The sequence below is a fragment of the Lygodium microphyllum genome, chromosome 12 (assembly GCF_053477565.2).
Source record: "Lygodium microphyllum isolate KBCC chromosome 12, Lygodium_microphyllum_v1.1.10, whole genome shotgun sequence".
In the NCBI taxonomy this organism is placed as follows: domain Eukaryota; kingdom Viridiplantae; phylum Streptophyta; class Polypodiopsida; order Schizaeales; family Lygodiaceae; genus Lygodium; species Lygodium microphyllum.
The window spans coordinates 64,316,080-64,327,639 of NC_141146.1; the positions used below are offsets into that span (position 1 = coordinate 64,316,080).

At 44.0% G+C, this 11,560-nt stretch overlaps 2 pseudogenes; both read left to right on the plus strand.

The window, feature by feature from the left end:
- Positions 1 to 1,574: 1,574 nt before the first annotated feature.
- On the plus strand, positions 1,575 to 5,723 carry LOC148027854 (adenosylhomocysteinase 1 pseudogene; annotated as a pseudogene).
- Position 5,724: 1 nt separating this feature from the next.
- Positions 5,725 to 6,666, plus strand: LOC148027855 (uncharacterized; annotated as a pseudogene).
- Positions 6,667 to 11,560: the final 4,894 nt, after the last annotated feature.

Genomic DNA, 11,560 nt, shown 5'->3' on the forward strand with positions numbered 1-11,560 from the left:
CTCTAGGAAATTTCCTCTTTTCAGTTTTTGACAAAGTGAATCCAGTTTCTTCTATGAATAGATAGTGTGTTATGGCAGCATACTAGGATGGAATGGAGGCCATATCAATTTTGAATAGACCCTCAAGGTCACTACCTTCAGCCAAGACTTACTTCGGCTCCCCGAAATCCACAAGACATTCAACAATGTCCTATAACTTCGGTGGCTTACTCCTAATTTCATAATCAAACTCCTGAAAGTGATCAGTCACTTCGCTAGGTGGTCAGGCAATTGCAACTTATTAAACAACAGCCTCAACTCCTCTGTCTTCATATAAAATACTATCTTTTTATACAGGATGTAGTGGTTGAATTTTTTTCGTTGCAAAGACCATTCCAAAACACAGTTTCTCCTTGCAGGTATAATTAATCTTGGACATTCCTAATTTACGACTAGCAAACACAATCGGATAAAGAAAGAAAGTTATATTAATGTCTACAACAGGCCAAGTTGGCCTACGAGACCAAAATGTTGCATACAAAATGTCTGGGAGATTTCAAAAGTCCCAATGAGGCTAACGTTTATGCTATGTTGAACTAAATTGAGTAGGTACAAAATGATATCTAGACTAGATACAATCTAGAGGTACTCCCAGTGCGGTGTGGAACTGCTCCTGGAGTGTTCATCCTAGGATGTCCCGCATGGGTCACTCTAACATGGAGAGACTAAAGCGGCGGGGCAGGGCCCTTAGATGGCAGTGTAGTATTCCTTGTATCTTCGGCACGTGTCTTCTGCGGGGACGGGGGCTAGCGTGGGTGCCGAGCTTTGCCTCTTGGTGTGGCTATTTCTAAGGTGGTCCCCCGGGGTCGGGAGGCCGGTTGGGCTGGTGGGGGCTCGGTGGTGGGGAGGGTAGCTAGTATTTGGTAGAATTCGTTGAGTGTGCATTGGTTGGTGGCTCCTTGTCTTTCCTCCGTGGTTTGTAGGAGGTTGTCTCTGTGGCGTCGTATTTCCAGTAGAAAGAGCCCCAGGCATCTCTGGTCTTTGAATTCCATCACCTTGGAGAGAGAGAGAAGGAAGAAGAGAAAGAGGGGAGAGAGAGAGAGGGGAAGCCATGGGAGCTGAAGGTAAAGGTGAGGAGATAGATTTGTATTTATCAAAAAATGGTATCCTAATCAGGTCCTTATACACCTTAAATACCTCATCATTGTAACCGGGTATTCGCATGTATTAACCCCATGTTAACCCTATGTAAGATCCTCTAATCCCATTCTTTACATTCCATCCTGACTCGGAAGGTTTTTGGCCTCAAAAACAAAAAGAGGACGTATTGGTATGGCTGGGTGGGGGGTGAAATCTTGTGGAACGGTGGCCTATAAGCATGTATGCAGTGTGAGCATGAGGGAAGAAGGTAACTCAGTACAAGGATAGGCATCAATTCCAAACAAGAAGGGCTGGACAACACTGGACAGCATGCTGTCCCGAACAGGCCTGCAGTGGAAAACTGATCATAACTTGCCATGGGCAACTCCAAATGAGACGTTCCACATGTCAAAACGGAGCTCGTTGAGTGTACTTTCAGCCCAGGTAGGTCATGCATGGGTGCAATTAATGCAGGCCCAAAACTGTTTGAAAACAGATGGCTGTCTACTGCAAAACATGCCCAAATCGAGTTGTCCTTCAGCCAAGGTTACGCCTCCAGGTGAGGGGACTGCACCGGGGGAGTGCTGATGTAGATAGAGCTTTTTTCAACCCCCGGGATCAAATGGATAACCTGCATAATAAGCATCAAGAGCACAAGGGTCATCCATACAAGTATGGGTCATCGTACTACCACTGGGGTCAAAAGGATAATTGTGATCCAATGCATCTGCTGTATCATAGAAGTAATTCATGGTGTCATCTTTAAGCACTGATGGTGGTTGATGGTGGCACAAGATCCTTACTGATCCATACGGTAGCATGCATTGACTTGTCCATAAACTCATTGGGAACCACTAGGCTAAGTCGAACTGGAGCAAATGAGGCTGCAATCACTATTGCATTCACTGCATCAATCCCTAGATATTTCATGTCCACGAGTTCCACATGCGTGGCTACTACTGGGCATTCAAAGTTAAGGGCCTTGGGTTGATGGGGCACCTGCTCATGAGCCTGTAGCATTGAGATGCTCCCATCATGGCATCGTTCTTGAGAAGTATCATGTGGCTCATAAGGATGCGCATGTTGCTTATAGTAATGATCAAGTGGCTGATGATGTTGAGTACTCCGTTGCTGATAATGATGTTGCTCCCCATGTACATACTCGTATACATTTGCATGATGTTGTCCATGTACATAGTGCTGTCTAGATGGTTGTCCATGTATGTGACCAGAATGTAGCTCATAAGAACATACATAGTCATCAGATGCATGCTGCTCAAAATATTCTCGATCATCATATGCATGTTGACCATAAGTAGACGCATGCACTTGCCTTTGCACATTGAATCCATGCCAATGGTCTTGGTACTCATAATGTCCGTGAGAATGCCCATACATGTCTTGTTGACCAAAATGTACATTGGTGCCATATTGCCCATGCATTACATGTGGGCCAAACTGATTATTAGGGCCTTGTTGCCCAAAATTCCCATGCTACTCATGTGCACCTGCATTAGGGCCTTGTTGCCCAAAATTTCCATGCTGCCCATGCAATACATGCAAACCAAACTGAACATTGGGGCCTTGCTGCCCAAAATTGCCATGTGCATGCTGCCCATGTACACCTTGTATTCCATGCTGCCCAAAATTTACATTAGGTCCTTGCTGGCCATTCCCATGAGTATGCATATAGCTTCCATTACGGGGGAGCTGCTGTCCCAAGGATGGGCTTGAAGGGTTCGTAAGGGGGGAGGGAAGGATGGGTTCATCATGTCGAGTGGAGGGCTTGCCTGTCTCATAAGTGCTATGGGGAAAGCCATGGGTGCCACCAAAACCTTGTGGGCTACGCCCGGTCTCCAAGGGAGGAGGGCGGTTGGCCTCACGGGGAGAAACATGCTCCTTGGGCTGAGCCGAGGAGGGTGCGATAGCGGGGATGAGGGCGCCCATGCGCTCGATGAGAAGTCCATCTTGGCCATCATCTCGGAATGACGCTGATCTTGGTGGGTTTCCATCTTCGTATGGCGTTGTTCCAACTCTCGATGCTGGTCGGCATGACGGGTCTCATGTTAGCATAGAGTATGGTTAAGCATAGCCAAGCGGTCCATCTCGAGGGCACCATCTTCAAACATGTCTTCACGATCCTCTTGGGCTGAGCTAGGATCATTCATTGAGGCATGGGAGTCCCTTATTTCACGCTGGAAGTCCTTGTGGGCCTTTGCTTTTTCCTTGTGGCCCGCCATCCTAAGTGCAGTCCACTAGACCCCCTGTTACAGAAATGGCAATATCTTGAGCTAGGAAGCTCCGATCGCCAAAATTTCTGATTCAAATTAAAGCTCTCGATCCCCTCCATAGAGAGGCTATGTAAGAATATCTCTGACAGTCAATGATCAAGGCTTTGCTGTAATTGACTTTTGTGGGCCGATTGTATAGGACTGCTGCCTGTCCCACAGTATCTCTGAGCACAAAATTGGGTGTATCTCCCAAATCGTAGGGCAGAATGGGGAGATTCTTGGTTCGGATCGAAGGGGACGATGCCCTCTTCGAATCTAGCTATGGGGTCCACACTCATTCACACAAGAAGGCTTTTCTGCAATTGACTTTTGCGGGCCGATTGTGTGGGACTGGCTGTCTGCAACACCCTGCAAGAACTCCTTCAATGAGCATACATTATCCCGATGTTGAGGTGCTTATTCCAAGACATCCGGGGTCTCAATGGTGGTTCTCAATGCCACATAGAGCCATACATCATTTGCATCAATAGTTCTCTTGCTGAGACCATTTCTTGACTGCATACCCTGCCCATCACTGTATACATCCACCATACATTCCCAGGTGATACATCTCATTACCAATACATCTACAAGGTTGTGGAATGTAAATGATCGGGGCTTGGGCTATTCATTCAAGTGTACCTGCACCTGGAAGAAATTTTTGGGCTTTGGATCACCAGGAGGTAGGCAAAGTTCCCCTTGGGCCGGGTTGTGCACCCTTTCAGGGTCTTAATCGGGGGGGGGGGGGGGCTTCAAGGTTCCCTCTTTTCCTCTCGACTCGCCTGGTCTATGTATACATGGTAGGGATTTTTAATTTAAGAAATTAGCATGCTATGCAATTTCAATTGAAGAGTTGGGCTTTTCATGAGATGCATAACCAATAAGGAAATGGGATAGGGGAAGGGGTTACCTCTGCAAATCAGTGACTCACTAATTGCATGACTTACCCTTCTTACAAATTTCTTTCTTATCGGTCAAGAATCAAGACAAGAGTACGATTAAGGATTAGAGTAAAACCTTGATCAATGGGGAAAGAAATTTAAAGAGCATTCAGCCATGCATGCATTTCAAGAGTGTGGAATGGGGATGGGAATTCAATTGGCACTCTCAAGCTTCAAGAAGGCACGCAAGAGCATTCAGCCATGCATGCATTTCAAGAGTGTGGAATGGGGATGGGAATTCAATTGGCACTCTCAAGCTTCAAGAAGGCACACAATTCTTGCATCACTCTCATCAAGTGGTTGAGCTCAACAATTGGATGTAAAAGAGAGACCAAGAACCGATTGACATACCTTATTCAAGCTCGGGGAAGAGTTAATGGTTGCCCTCTCCAAGAAATTTGTGGTTGCCCTTCTTCTTGTAGCCCGTGGTTGTATGGGGCCTTCAATGTTCCGTGATGCAATAATGAAGAACTAGTGATGAAGGCTAAATTTTACTAGCAGCAACAGTAGCAGGGTGGTAGTCAGTTGCAGCAAGCAGTACCCCCAACAGATACAAACAGCCCAGCAACAACCACCTGCTGCAGGACATAGTGTACCTGTACAAGCACGTGCTATTGCCCGAGATAGTGCATCTGTATTTACTTGGAAAGGTGAAACCCTTCAGGAGTACTGGTGGTGTACTGAGAGAGGTCTTGACTGGGGTCTTGGTGGTGGCCTAGACTTGATTGTCGATGATGGTGGGGATGCTATTTTGCTGATCCACGAAGGTGTGAAGGTCGAGGAAGCTTATGCCAAAGATGGCACACTACCAGACCCAGCTTCTACTGACAGCCAAGAGTTTCAAATCATCTTTTCTATTTTGCGGGATGGTATCAACAAGATCCTAAGAAGTATCACAGAATGAAGGAGAGGTTGGTTGGTATCTCTGAAGAGACCACCACTGGGGTCCATCATTTGTATCAGATGCAAGCCAATGGTTCCTTGCTTTTTCCAGCCATTAATGACAATGATTCAGTGACTAAGAGTAAGTTTGGCAACCTGTATGGGTGCCGCCACTCACTGCCTGATGGACTCATGAGGGCCACTGATGTAATGATTGTTGGAAAAGTTGTAGTTGTCTGTGGTTACGGTGATGTTGGCAAAGGCTGTACTGCTGCCATGAAGGCTGCAGGGGCTCGAGTAATTGTCACAGAGGTTGATCCAATGTGTGCATTGCAAGCCTTGATGGAAGGTATTCCTGTCTTAACCTTGGAAGATGTTGTGGAAACTACTGACATTTTTGTAACAACCACCTGGTGTAAAGAAAATCACTATCAAGCCTCAAACTGATTGTTGGGTGTTCCCAGAGACCAAGATTGGCATCATTGTTTTGGCTAAAGGAAGGCTGATGAACTTGGGTTGGATCTCATTACCACGTCTTCAATGGTGAGCGAATGCCCTGGTGGTTCGTCATCAAAGCAACAGGAGCTCCAGGCCATGGATCCAAGCTTTATGATAACATTGCCCTTGAAAACCTGATGAAGAGTTTCGAATCCGTCACCCGCTTCAGGCAGGTGCAATTTGACCTTGTAAAGGCTGGCCATGCTGCAGAAGGAGAGGTTACATCCATCAATCCTGTGTACGTGAAGGCTGGCACACCTTCTCCCACTGGATTTGTCATGAACATGCAACCATCTGAAGCAGAGGAAGGCTTTGATATGGGAGTCTCTCCTTTTGCTGATCTAGCAGCCTTGCATGCGAGGATGGAGTATGAATGGGCACCTGCCTGGAGGAACTTGTCTTAGAGGTTCACTCAGAAGAAGTCGTTACTATCCAGTCAGGGTATCTCTCTCATCACTACTGCAAATGAGTCAAATCCATGGTGGCACCTATTGAAAGAGGTTGTCTTGAGGGCTGGAGGTGAAGTGAGGGAGCCCGAGATTTTTCCTGCTACCACTAATAGCCGCTTTGTGAGGGAGAAAGGCATTCCATGTTTTGGGTTCTCTCCCATGGCTAATACACCTATTCTACTGCATAACCACAATGAGTTTCTGAACAAAAAAGAGTATCTGAAAGGGATTACAGTGTACGTTTAAATCATCAAATCCTTTCTGTCGTCAGATGAAAATGGAGCCTGGCCAGATCTATACATACTCAAGTGCATTGGATTGTGCCATCAAAACAGTGAAGGCAGAGGGTCCCATGGCAATGTACAAGGGCTTTGTACTGACGGTAATGAGGCAGGGCCCATACACAGTAGTTCTGTTCGTGACTCTAGAGGAAGTTCTATGCATACGGCATCTAAAGTTAATACACCATCAGATGAAAGCTCATCTCCCTGCAGGTCCACTTCATAGCATCCTTCTTCATCACCGGTTGAAAATGAGCTGCCATTTTTGTCTCCTTGCCTCCATATTTGGCCAAGCTTCCTACCATAGCTCCCGTGTGTCTTCCAAGAAAGCTGCCATCTCTCCCTGTGTACTTGAAAAGTAGGGTTTATTGTTGGAAAATGAGACTAGATTTGAGGGAAAGGAGAGAGAAAGGAAGGATCAAGAACTAAGCTCTGATACCAACTGTAATAAAGGGGACCTAAAAGAGAGAGAGAGAAGGAAGAAGACTGCAAAAGAGAGAAGAAGAGACTAGAGGAGAGAGAAAGACTAGGAGAAGAGAGAGAAAGACAGGAAAAGAGATAGAAAGAGAGAGAAAGAGGGGAGAGAGAGAGGGGAAGCCATGGGAGCTGAAGGTGAAGGTGAGGAGACAGATTTGTATTTATCAAAAAATGGTACCCTAATCAGGTTCTTGTACACCTTAAATACCCCATCATTGTAACCGGGTATTCGCATGTGCTAACCGCGTGTTAACCCCATGTAAGACCCTCTAATCCCATTCTTTACAGATGCTTTCAAGTTTGATGCTTTTGTCAATTCTTGCTTCACATCCTCGAAGGATACTTCACAGGGATCACTCCAAACAAACAGACAGTTAAAGGACAATAGATTCATCAATGGTAATGTCCTCTCAGCTAGTGCATTAATAAATCGTGGATAATATTCGAGTGACGATAGAAAGCTATGTACTTTTTTAGGAGTACGTGGTGGACTTATAGCGAGGATAACCTTTATCTTTTTAGGATCAGTTGCAATACTAGCCAAACTATATACATGGCCCAATAGTAATCCATAGGACACTCCAAAGATGCACTTTCTTGGATTGAAAGCATTGCATAACTGTCTACACTGCTCGAAACATTTTCTTAGAATAATCAGCTGTCTCTTCTTTGTAGTGGCTGCTCTCAGATCATCAATAAAGACTTTCAGCTCCTTTGGGGAAATATCACCAAAAGTTTTATCAGTCGTACCTTTCCATCTTTTCTGAATTCATAATGTTGATGGAGGATATTGGTCCACAATGACATGATCCACTAATATGCCACTGACATATGCTACCACCCTTGGGCAATTCAAATTGATCGTAGGTGTACTAGTTGCACCTTGACTTCCACCGATCAATGCCAAATTATTTTCAAGACCTAGACTCGAATCTAGGTTTTCCCTAGATACGTAGGCCGCTTGTAAGCGCAACTCTACCTCCTCTGCTCGTGTAATAGCATTGTTTATATCAGTAAGAGCAACACTACTCAACTGCACTTGGATATTGAAGTCTAATCTATGTAAAAAGTATTGCAGTTGGGCAACATGTGAAATAGGAATAGAGGTTTGCAATTTGTGAAACACCTCTTTTAGTTTCTTGGCATAAGCCCAAGCATTCTCATGAGGCTCTAGACGTGTCACCTTTAAAACACGCAGCCAATACTGACCACCTCTCTCAGGGGCAGACTCTCTTTGAAAGGCCACAAAGATGATGAATGTAATATCATGATGCTTTACCATTTTAGTTAGTGTCTTGGTCATTGTCAGTCTTATACACAAGATTGTGTTTATTAGTCCAAGTCTCAATCTTGGAACCTAATTCACTTGTGTAACAGGTCAAGTCTTGTTTATGTCATCATGAGCTTAATCTTCCTCTTCGATCCACCATAGCCACTGCCATGCTCTAGATCCCGCATCTTTTCACATGGTATTAGAGCTCAGTTGAGCATGGTAGTGCCTCTCTGGTCTCTTCTCACCTCTGATCATCTCTACCCAGCTCACATCCAACTTAGGACTTTATTTTTAACTTCATCTTCATCTTGACCTTGAGTTTGCTATAGCTAGCCTGATGTGATCACTGACTCAGGGCGCTTCATTGTGTTACATAAAACCATGAGATTGCTGCTTCGTCTGCTTGGCATTGCGTGAAATTCGTTGTGCTGTTCAGAATTGCACCCGTCATTGTCGTACTGTTGGTGCGCTGCGTGTAGGCCGCGATTCAGTGTGCTACCATGGGGCTTTGGTAGCCTATCTACCAAGCTTCATTCCCATATAAAAAGCTTTAAAAATGATCAAGTATCTAGCTCATACAGAACAAAAAACCAGGGCTGCCCAGAAACCCTAATTGCAGACTCCATAGCTAGTGGAACTCAAGCTTAAACTTTCTTCGTTTTCTTACTCCTCTTGGTACACTGAATTTACTGCCACTTTGATTTGAAGATTCCAACAAGGATTGCTCATCAAGGAGGGAAATTTGTGAAGACTTTGAAAGATTTGGAGACGGCATCAACACCAAGTTCTCCATTGCTACTGTCTCAAGCTCATTTTCCACTACATTCTCTTAGCTCAATCTTTGCCACTCAAAGATCTGCTGCAACACTCAAGCCTCTAACCATTCAAATCTGAAGGTTTAGCAAGCTCAATTGCTAGAGAAGATTTGGATTTGCAAGGATAGAAGCACTCAAGTTCAACAAGAGTGCAAGCAACAATCATCATAGTATCTCTTGATACTACATACAAAGTGTGCCTTCACACTACTATCTTGTGTCCTTTGACACACTCAAGATCAGCTCATTGCTGGTTACTCTTAGCCTTTTTAAGCTGATCCTCACTAATGAGAGTACCAAGCATGAATAATTTTAAATGGATATCTTGTTCGAAGAGTAACATTACTCTTGTTGCTCATTTCAAGCACATAGAAGATGTGCTTGTCTTACTTGCAGGGAATGATGGAGTTGTGAGCATTTAAGTGCTATCACTATTTGAAAAAATGCCTTCTACCTTGGAGAAAGTGCAAGAGTTTGAAGTCATTTCCACTGCCTCAAAGATGATACCTTTGCTTGAGGGGGACATGGACATGAAGACTAATGCAACTAATGCAAGCAAAGTCAATAAAGAAGAAGACTAGGAGAACCTAGAAGAAGAGGACCAAAAGATCAAAGTGGTGGACATTGAAGTTGCAAGCAAAGTGAATAACAAGTACAAGATCAAGCTGGACTACATCAACAAGAAGACCTGCAATGAATTGAATATCTATGTCAAAAGAAATGCTGAAAAATACAAGGTCCTGATGGTCCTTGACCCAATTTTTTACTAGACTTTTTCTTGCCTTGTAATGCCTAGCCCAAATGCCTTTATCATAAGCTTGTAACCTCCTCATGTAGCCTTGTACTACAGCCTCCGTACACTTTGTGAGGCCCCTGTTATAGCCTCCGGATGATCTCCATGTTTGTTGTACCGACACTTAGCCTTTTCTGCGACACCCTCTGGTGTTTTGCCATGCTTATGGTGTGCCCACACTTTGTAGGTGTTGCTTTCACTAAAGCCTCTACACACTTTGTACTTTCTGGTTGTGATTGAAGAGGGGTGTTGAGATTTACAATCACACCCACTGTGGCCTCTTTGTATGAGGCATTTTAGGCTTAGAACATGCAGGCAGACTGAATCCCATATGCACAGAAATGAGAACTGCTACACATCCAACAACTATAAAGCATTGTACTTGACTACCACTTTAATATATGATGAATGCAATATCATGATGCTTCATCATTTTAGTTAGTGTCTTGGTCATTGTTAGTCTTATACACAAGATTGTGTTTATGAGTTTAAGTCTCAATCTTGAAACCTCATTCACTTGTGTAATCGGTCAAGTCTTGTCTATGTCATCGTGAGCTTAATCTTCCTCTTTGATCCACCATAGCCACTGCCACGCTCTAGATCTCGCGTATTCTCACAAAAATCAGCATGGGATGTACTTGAGTGTATGTTTGCAACAAGCAAAGAGGCCAGGATATTGTATTTCGGTAGAGAGTTGGCCAATGTGACCATGGATGAAGGTAATAGCATGACAGAGCACCTTACTCACATACATGATTTGTGTGAGCAGCTACTCAATGTTGATGAGGTCATTCAGGATGCTAAATTGGTAAACATCACACTGAACTCTCTTCTAGAGTCATATCTTGGTTTCCACACCTCTTTGATATTGTCTTTGAGGGGTTGCAGCAGCCCCTTATATTTGTGGAGTTGGAAGGCCTCTTGTTGCAAGAGAAACATACTCGGAAGAATGTGACATTGTGTTCGGGTGATGTGGCTATGCTTTCCAAGTTCAAAGGCAAAGGAAAAGTCAAGAAAAATGTAAAAAATCAGCAAAAGGGTGATGCTGGATAGCCATCAAATAAGGTTTTCCAAGACATAGAAAATACTAAAAAGAAGGGAAAATGTAAACGCCCCGAACAACGTAGTATGCTTAACAATTATGATACTCACTTGTTTTCGAGATTTAATATAAAAGAGAATGAACACTTAAAGCTGAAAATGAAAATTACTCACAAAATTACAGCCATGAAAATGTAAAAGTAAATGGAGACAAGATTGAGGGTTGAAGATGGGGAACCCCCCCTCGAAGGAATGTATCTGCTCAACCCAAGTCCCTTAGGGAGGAGCTCAGTTACAATCAACTTGAGAGTAAGGAGAAGTAATTCTCACTCTCACAAGATCATGCAAAGATGTACAAACACACATGCGTTATCTAGTATGCAATGATAAGGACTGATTTCTTTACAGTATGAGAGAAGAAAGAGGAGAAATCAGTCTTTCTCCATCGTTGATCAGCAGTACATGGATAGAGCTTGCTTCTTGTTGCTAAAATGGAAGGAAGAGCTCGAGAAGGAGGTGCTGTAATGAATTTACAGGCTTGCTGTCCTGTAAAACAACAGTGATAGAAGAGGGAATATATATGAATTTGATGATGGAGAAGTGGGGGATGATGATGGGGATGGATGGGGCCAGTTTCTGGCTATCTGTGGGTGCTGTACATGAGTTTACAGCAAAGAAAAATGATGCTGAATGAAGAAAAACGAGCTCTGATTTATAGAAG